Below are 8498 nucleotides of genomic sequence, written 5' to 3'. Positions count from 1 at the left end.
AAAAAAAAATAATCAATCATGCCTCCATGAAAATCCCTGAAATGTAGAGTTCAGAGAGTTTCCAGGTCGGCGAACATATCCATGTGCTGGGAAGGTGATGCACCCCAACTCCATAGTGGCAGAAGCTGTCGAGCTGGGCACCTTTCTGGACCTCGCCCTATATACCTCTTTGTCTCTTCATCTGTAATCTTCAGGAGTTATTGTGTTATATAATAGCTGGTAAATATAGTATACCATCATGGTAACCTGAGGAGGGGATCCTGGGAACTTCCAATTTATAGCTAGTTTGTCAGAAGTATGGGAGGCTCCAACTTGTGATTAACATCTGAAATAGAGGCAATCTTTTGCCATTAAGTCCTTAAATTGTGAGATCTGATGCCAACTCCAGGTAGATAATGTTGGAATTGAATTGAATTGTAGAACACCCAGCTGGTGTTGAAAAATTGGTCAGTGTGAGAAAAACCCACACATTTGTTGTCAGACGTGGTGAGAATAAAGGAACGCCAGCTGATTTCCCATTTAGCCTCCGAGTCCCTCTTAACACAGATAATGACTTGGAATTAGATTTAACATAGAAATTGAAGAATATCTGTCATGCCCAGGTGAGATGATTTGTACAGTTCCTTCCCGTGTGAGTCTGTAGATGATTTCCCAAATTTGGGGTTTGATTCTATTCTCATAGCTCTTTTGTTTTTTGAAGTCTGTCCACATGTCCCTCTTTTATCCAATATTATATGGTAAATCCTTATAGTTTTCAAAGTTTTAATATTATTATTTTTAAAAGATGCCACTAGACTTGGTAGGTTAAACTTTGGGAGTTTTGCAAAATAGTCCCTCTGAATCTTATCTTGTAACAGCCGTTCTAAAATCTAAAGGTGGATATCTAGAAAGTTGTAATCAATGCTATATGAAAATCTATAATGCAGAATTCCTCCTCCCAAAAGATGTTAAGGTCAATCAATAGATCTAGGGGATGAGGGTAATTCTGTTATCTTAGAATGACAAATTGGAACATTAAATTCCCACTCTAAATTCAAACTAACTTTCTGTCCAACATCCCATACCTCTGCAATTCAATATGGCAGTCATTCATTAATTTCAACTCAGTAGAAGATGGGTCTCTAATCTGCAAGCATGCCAAACAATGCTTAATAAAGCAAACTGACAATGCTGCCATTTTCCATCCATATCTTTTTTCAGTACTTCTGTTCTCCACATACTTCCTTTTCATTTTGTTCTTGTATGTTTCTTTTCTTTCTCTCCCCACTTTTTGTGTTCCCTTCACTTCACGTTCACCTAAGCCACTCTGTGGCATATATCATTGTGGTGCATTCATGGAATTAAAGACATATACTGTGGCTGTCTGCCCAGATGCGTGCAGATGTCTGTGTGTATAATATATGAGAGACATTTAGCAATAGTTTGAAATTCTTCAGTAGTTTTGATTTTTGGTTCTTGGTCCTATTGCAAAGAGGGCTTCCCTCCTCCATATATTGGGCTACTGGAGGACCTCCTTTTCTCCCTGGCAACACACTAGTGGTGTAGGGTGCATACCTTGTCTCCATGCGTGCCTACAAAATTGTGCTGGAGAGAAGGCCAATGTCATTCGTAATTTTAATGTTTAAAGCTTTCCCAAAGCAAATGCCATTAACATCATTTGCAGATAATGAAACCAATGCTCTGGGTTTACAGAGGTGACTGCATGAAGTGGAGAGATGGGGTAATCATACACATAGTCTGGTTGGGGGGAAATGTCACAAGTGCATCCCCACCCTTAAAGAAAATGATGTGTTCAGCTGGGGTGTCCATGTGAATCAAGTCACTCTGGACGCTCTAATCCATCCACTTCACCCTGTGTGGATTCTAATACTTCCCTGCTTCCTCCCCAGATATCATCTCCTTCTTCCTCAAAATCCAGTCAGTTTTTGATTTGGGGCAATAAACTGTATCACACACAATCTCCCTCTGCCAATCAGACTCTCCATATATTATATTTACTGACTATTTGGAATTTCTTCCTTGGGAAGAAGTTATTCATTAGAAGAAGTCTGTGTGATGCTGAAAATCGTCTTTTACAATTTAGGCACGCAGTGGAAAGATTTACAATGTATTTTCTTTTTGACTCCTTCCAGCTGCCTGGAGCAACCATTCATGCTCTGCTTCCTTTAATAGGATCTGACTTGTGACATCATGCTCTGAAAGGCTGCAGTTTAATGGGTGTGTTTTCTCTCTCACACACATATATTATGCAGAGACTCTAGGATTTCATTTTTATTTTATTTTATTTTTTTTTAAAGATTTTATTTATTTATTCGACAGAGATGGAGATAGCCAGCGAGACAGGGAACACAAGCAGGGGGAGTGGGAGAGGAAGAAGCAGGCTCATAGCAGAGGAACCTGATGTGGGGCTCGATCCCAACGCCGGGATCACGCCCCTGAGCCGAAGGCAGACGCTTAACCGCTGTGCCACCCAGGCGCCCCTATTTTATTTTATTTTTTAAGTCTGTAGAGGCCAACTGCTTTGGGGTATCCTTCTCCTAGAGACTGGCAATGCCAAGGTAGCATTCTGGCTGGATTGAAGTGCATCAAAAATGAACATCCTCCCATGATGTACTCTCAGGGCGTGGCTTATACAAGAATGGCTTGTCTTGCCAGCTGAGTGCAACATGGAGTTGCTAACAATGACATTTGTCTTCATTAAGTTTCCAAAGGAACAGGCTAGATATGTGTGCACAATATTGCATATTCATTTGTAAGGCAGGGACCCTTGATTCTGAAATTGCTGGAATGGTAGCTTCAATGTGTTTGAAGCCTTCTGCCCAAAATGTTGACCTTGGATGAGAGCATAACATGATGCTATGCTCTGTAGAGAATTGTAGCTTATTATAAACACTCAAGGGAGAATCACGGAATCATTGACCATTTGTGGCAGGTGGGGCGGGCAAAAATGGTCCTCAGGATGTCTCAATATCATGAGACATGGATGTGTTCAAGTCTGGTAAGTGAGATGCTTGCTACTTACTAGAAAGATGGTGATTTTGATCTGGCGTGGCTTCAAAGAACTCAAGGTGATTTTTCAATGAACTTTAGCAGCATTTCTACTGCCTAAACTTCTTCTATGACATGAACGTGTCATAAATTTTTTCCTCTTATTTCTAAGAAAGGGAATGCCAGTGCAACCACTCAAAGTTTAACATCTCCATAACGTAAGGTAACCTATTAGATTGGCTAGGACTTTTTCAGTTCCAAGAGAAAAAGAAAAAACAAACAAACAAACAAAAAAACAAACAAACAAAAAACCCCCCAACAACTCATATTCACTTTAGAAAACAAAGCTGAAAAGTTGAGGGTCATTTTGCTTTTAGGCATTTGGCCGGATTCAGGATTCACATGACGTCAATAGAACTTTCTCTTGATCTCTCATTGCTTCATTGAGTAGGACTGAAATTATGGTCAATGTCTATATGGTGTACGATGCCCCCCACCACCCCATTCCAGGCTCTCCCTCAGTGAAGGCAAGTTGGCTGCTATGCAACTTCATAGATTAAAGTCTACCCAGAAGCAGCAACCCCCCATTCATTCCTACAGAATTTCCGAAACCCACTCTGATTGGATTCATGCCTAAACCCATTACTGTGGCCTGGAGAACATGGTGTACTGAAGCTAGTGTTGGACCTCTCCTCAATCCAGGTAGACCCAGAGGGGAGAAAGTGGACTCCAAATGAGAATCCATTCTTTTGCTGAAGAACGGGTGGCCAACGACACGTGTTTGGTGCTTATATCGTTACCTGCCCATTATGGGCTGAACTGTGTCTCTCTCCTGCACCCGGAAAATTCAGATGTTGTAGCCCTAACTCCCAGCACATCAGAATGTGACTGTATTTGAAACAGGGACTAAGTTTAAAGTAGATCATTAGGTGGGTCATAATCCAATCTGACTGGTACCCTTATTTTAAGAAGAGGAGATTTGGACACACAAGGAGAGAAATAAATAAGCAACTGGTTAAGCCACTGCTATTTTGGGTGTTTTCTTTCAGGAATTTAATACCTTACACAGTGCAGCAATCATCACCTCTTTAAGCATCTTGACTTCCATATTAAGATTTTGTCATCCTCTTCAGTTTCCCTCTGAAGGATATAATGAGCTTGAATTCTTCAAGGCCTATTGAATGAACACAGAGGAGGGCTGCATCTCAAAGTCAAAACAAATGGTTGAAAGCCAGTTTTTGCAATTTTTCTTATTCGCTTTCTGTTCACTTGAACTTAGATCATGCAAATGTACATGGACTGCAATCTTTAGGTGAGAATTTGAAAGCTAGACACCATAATCAGATTTCTCTGTTCCTTATATCTTTGATTCTGTGAAGGATCATTTCTGTTGTAGTGCTTGTTGTATTATCAGCAGTATGAAGGGAATTTTTTTAGCTGACACAATAACAAATACACCATTTAAAAAATAAATAATGCATAGTGTTTTCAATACTTCTTTCGAGACACATAAAAATACCCTATTTCAATTATTTTAGCAGCTCTTTTAGCTGCTGAATACTTGCTTCCAGGAGTTGTCTAATCTCCCCCCCCACCCCGCTCTTAGAAATTTGTCTGGTATGTGAAATTCATTCCTAGTGTATGTGAACATTGCTATTGCGTTAGTAAGTGTAGGATATCATTATAGCATGTGTCAGTCACAAGAAAAAAATTAACTTCAAGACTCTCTATATGTGTACGTGAGCTTAATAAATTCTAGACAACAGATGTAGCTGCCAGTCTCTCCTTCTGCCACTTTCCCCAGTTCAATAAAGAAGTACAGATGGTTATGTTCGCTCTGGTCTCTTGAATCTTGGCATGAAGGCACTGACTTTGTTGATCTTTCTCTGGAAACTTCGTTTGACCCAAAGGACCATGGCAAGTTAAGTACTGCATGAGACTGCCTTGCACTGATCTGGCCATTTGGAATCCTGAAGCCTTTAACAGTTGAAAAGCAGCTCCGAGTACCTCTCGACATTCTGCATGGAGAGACTGTCAAGTTACATTTTCTCCTCTGCTTTTGATTTCTTACATGTATGGTCTGTAGAAGCCCAGGGCTAGGAGAAAGGTCATCTGGATCTTAGCTGTGCCTTAGGAAGAGCCAGAACTAATCTATCAGAAAAGCAAGAGAATCCAGGCATGGCCTATAATTTTTCAGATCAACCAAGAGAAACAGAGGTCATCTATTTTTTGGTGTTAACAAAAACGTTTAAGGGTGTTTAAAAAAAAAAAGGTCCTAACGTATGTATTCTATGAGATAAATGCAGTTTGGGTTCTTCTCTATAGAAAATGCTTGTTCTTTGAAGACTGGTATCAGTGGTTTGTACTACTCATGGGTGTCACAGAGAGAAGTCTGCGACATGTTGAGAATCTGTTATACTTACATGGTCCTTATGCACAAAATACCTGGCAGGGTTCCTAGATCATAGCCAAATGAGCTATTTTGGGTGTTTTCTTTCAGGAATGTGAACTTCCCAGCCCTCTCAACATGAATCAGAGGTTGATGTCTGATCCAAAAGTAAATATAACACGGGCATAGGTAAGATGCCCAAATAACACATGGTCAAAATTACGCCAGTATTGAGAGTGAAAGAGGCTTCACTAATACTGTGCCGGGGCCATCAGTACGACCTGGGACAAGCCTGGACAACCTGGTTTAGGCGTAGGACACAGCCCACACCACCTGAACAACGCCCCCATGTATCATGTCATTGAAAAAATATGCTGTGATAACTCTTTTACATACACGGAAACTGAGGCACAGGGAGGTTAAGGAAGTTCCTAAGACGACATAAACCCAGAAGTGACCAAGTCAGAAGAGAGGCCAGGAGCCTCAGGGACCACCTGGCTGGAAGAGTCCTGCTCAGAAGGACCCTCTGCGTCGGGGAGGTGGCGACTGGTGCCATCAGATTCTTTCCCTCGGGAGGTTTGTCACGGCACAGAGGGGCAGAGAATACGGGCGGGGGGAGGGGGGTAGAATCAAAGTTGAGGCACGCGGCAAGAAGGCCAACGATCCAGCTTAGTTAAAGAGGAGAGAGCGTCGTGATGGACAGTCATTGGAAGGTGAGCCTCCGAAGCCTCTTAGGGAGTGGGGGTCCCAGCGGTCCTGGTGTACAGGAGCTCTGCTTACCTGCTAAGAGAGTACCTGCCGTCCTTCCTCCCCCAGGCCATCTGCTCCACCTGGTGTAACCTGATGTGGGTTCCCACAGCGGGCGTGGGGTGAAGTCGGAAGCCAGCCGCGCACCCCGTCTTGTCAAGGCGAGGCGGAAGCCAGGGCCAGCCATTCCAGGGGCGCTGCCAGGGAACGTGCAGAAGAGGCTTGTGTCGGGCTGGAGAGCAGATCTCAGCGCCCCCCGCCCTCCAGCATCTGAAAGCTTATAGAGGCCTCCACCGGGCCCGGCCACGCCCACTGTCCAGAGGGTCTCCACACCGCGGTGCTCACTCTCCCTCATTTGCACCTTGAAAATGTCTGGAAAGGCGGGAACCCGCAGGTGCACGCTCCACGGACAGGGCGGGGCCAGGAGCCTCCAATGCCCGGCGCTGGCGGGTCAGCGGCGGTCACCGCCCCTGCGTGACCTCCCAGACCCCTCTGCACACCGCTTTCCAGACAAGTGAACAGGCCTGGGAGGTGCTGCGAGCCACTGCGCGGACCTGGGGCGCCGCCAGGGCTCCTTCGGGGAGGGTGGAATTGAACTTGGAGGACGAAGGCCTGCAGTTCGGAAGGAGCGAGCCCAATGCCTGGTGAGCACCTTCGAGTTAGCGGGTCATCCCCTTAAAGCCGCCCAGGGCGTCGCAGCTTTGCCTTCTGGAACATGGCCAGGCCAGGTTCAAGCCGAGGCACACTCTTATGCTCTGCATGTCTTTGCCAGAGGGTTGCAGGGAGGGGTGTGCTCTGTGCGAATTGCTGTTCTTGGAAACGAGATTCAAGAAGGTCTCAAGGTTTACGCCTCCCCGATATCAAAGATTCCTGCTGTGAGTTGTAATATTTTTCGGTTCTTCAGTGCTGCTTAAGGGGTACTGTGAAAACTTGCTGTATTTTATTTTTCGTTTTAAGATTTTATTTTTGAGCCATCTTACACCCATCATGGGGCTGGAACTTACCAACTTGAAGTAAGAGTATTTGCTCTACCGACTGAGCCAGCTGGGCACCCCCTATATTTATTTTTAAAACTTGCATAAGATAGTTTGAAAACACCTGTGAAAGTGAGTGAAGCTGCCATTTAGTTAGGAAACCAAACTTCAGGGCCAGAGGACCTGGTTCTGATGCTGCCTTGGTGCTTTCTAGCTGTGTGATACGGAGAATTGCATGCGTTCTTTGTTAAACGCTTCCTCATGTGGGAAATGCGCGCTGTAATAATACCCAACTCAGGTAGCTTTGTAAGAAGTGAATGAACTTGGGGCGCCTGGGTGGCACAGCGGTTAAGCGTCTGCCTTCGGCTCAGGGCGTGATCCCGGCGTTATGGGATCGCCCCACATCAGGCTCCTCTGCTGTGAGCCTGCTTCTTCCTCTCCCACTCCCCCTGCTTTGTGTTCCCTCTCTCACTGGCTGTCTTTATCTCTGTCGAATAAATAAATAAAATCTTTAAAAAAAAAAAAAAGAAGTGAATGAACTTAAATAGGTCAGGCACTTAGCACAGGCTGGTGCATAGGAAGCACAAGATCAATGTCGGGTCTTACTTGTTACTGCAGCTGCTTTTGTGCAGAGCTCAGAATTAACCTGTTGTGTCATTCATCTACGTGAACTTTTTGTGAATGCATCATTAATTTGGAAAGTTTGCAGCCCCGCCCTTGCCATATCTATAGGATACTGTATATATCATTAGCTAGTGGTACAAGGACAGGCGATAACAAGGAAATGTGTCACATCTATTGGAATGCTATCATATCATTTTGGGGGTGTTTTCTGTTGTTTCTCATTTGATTGTGACATTTGTTATGTCCTCTATTGTCATTTTCTCTTTTAAAATTTTTTAAATTTCAGTATAATTAACAGACAGTGTTATATTAGTTTCAGGTGTGTAATATAGTGATTCAACAATTCTGTATTGCTCAGTGCTCATCATAGGTATACCAAAAAATTTGGAATGCTTCATGAGTTTGTGTGTTCTCTCTGCTCAGGGGCCACGCTAATCTTCTCTGTATTGTTCCACTTGTAATAGATGCACTACTGAAGTGAGCACTGTAGTTTTCCTGTTTTGAATTATATGTATTTATTGAATACATTATATATTTTATGTCTTTTATATGTAAAGTATCTTTCATAAGTATCTCTATATGATATATGTACAAATATATTAACATTTGCAATATAGTAATAGTTTTATAATATATAAACATATACATATCATTAGAGATACATGTATTTTACATAGGTATAAATTATATAAAATGTCTTTTTTATATCATTTGAGATGTGAAATATCTCAAAAATAGAGAAAGATGCAGATAATAGTCTTATAAGAATATATCCC

General features: G+C 42.9%; 1 non-coding gene across 1 annotated transcript; it reads right to left on the bottom strand.

The window, feature by feature from the left end:
• Positions 1-8100: 8100 nt before the first annotated feature.
• LOC117795886 lies at positions 8101-8205 on the bottom strand. Its single transcript, XR_004620033.1, has one exon. It is a non-coding gene; the product is annotated as a U6 spliceosomal RNA (small nuclear RNA).
• Positions 8206-8498: the final 293 nt, after the last annotated feature.

The sequence above is a fragment of the Ailuropoda melanoleuca genome, chromosome 13 (assembly GCF_002007445.2).
Source record: "Ailuropoda melanoleuca isolate Jingjing chromosome 13, ASM200744v2, whole genome shotgun sequence".
NCBI lineage: Eukaryota > Metazoa > Chordata > Mammalia > Carnivora > Ursidae > Ailuropoda > Ailuropoda melanoleuca.
Note: the sequence above shows the minus strand (reverse complement) of the source record. Positions and strands in the feature narration are given on the sequence as shown.